Genomic DNA, 442 nt, shown 5'->3' on the forward strand with positions numbered 1-442 from the left:
GTGAAATTAGTAAAACAGAGCCACAATACACTGCACATGCATCTAGCACCAATGGGCCAATGGTAAGTGTATTTAGTAATGGATTAGGGCTTCATAACAGTAACAAAACTATGATAATACAATCTATAACTTTTGATTTACAGGTTCTGCACATACTGTTTTAGGCCCCTTCTGGTCTAAACAGTTGGGATATCTAACCTGAGATGTAAGTTTTGCCCTGTTTTTTTATGATTTTAAGTCTTATTAGAAAACATAAGGTACATTTCAATATTGGCATTCTTACATGCAAATTTGTCATTTTTTTCATTCATGCATTTTTAAAATATTTGTTTTGTACATTGCATTTGCTCTCATGTTTCAATAACATCTGATTTGGAAAAATTAATTTTCTTATATGGTGTGGATAATTATGTTCATTCTATTCCATTAACAAGTATCCTTC

The 442-nt window shown here is 31.0% G+C and overlaps 1 pseudogene; it reads left to right on the forward strand.

The window, feature by feature from the left end:
• The window catches only part of LOC119582259, a 3,845-nt pseudogene extending 3,643 nt beyond the window's left edge, over positions 1-202 (forward strand).
• The last annotated feature ends 240 nt before the right edge of the window (positions 203-442 follow it).

Source organism: Penaeus monodon, chromosome 15 (assembly GCF_015228065.2).
Source record: "Penaeus monodon isolate SGIC_2016 chromosome 15, NSTDA_Pmon_1, whole genome shotgun sequence".
In the NCBI taxonomy this organism is placed as follows: domain Eukaryota; kingdom Metazoa; phylum Arthropoda; class Malacostraca; order Decapoda; family Penaeidae; genus Penaeus; species Penaeus monodon.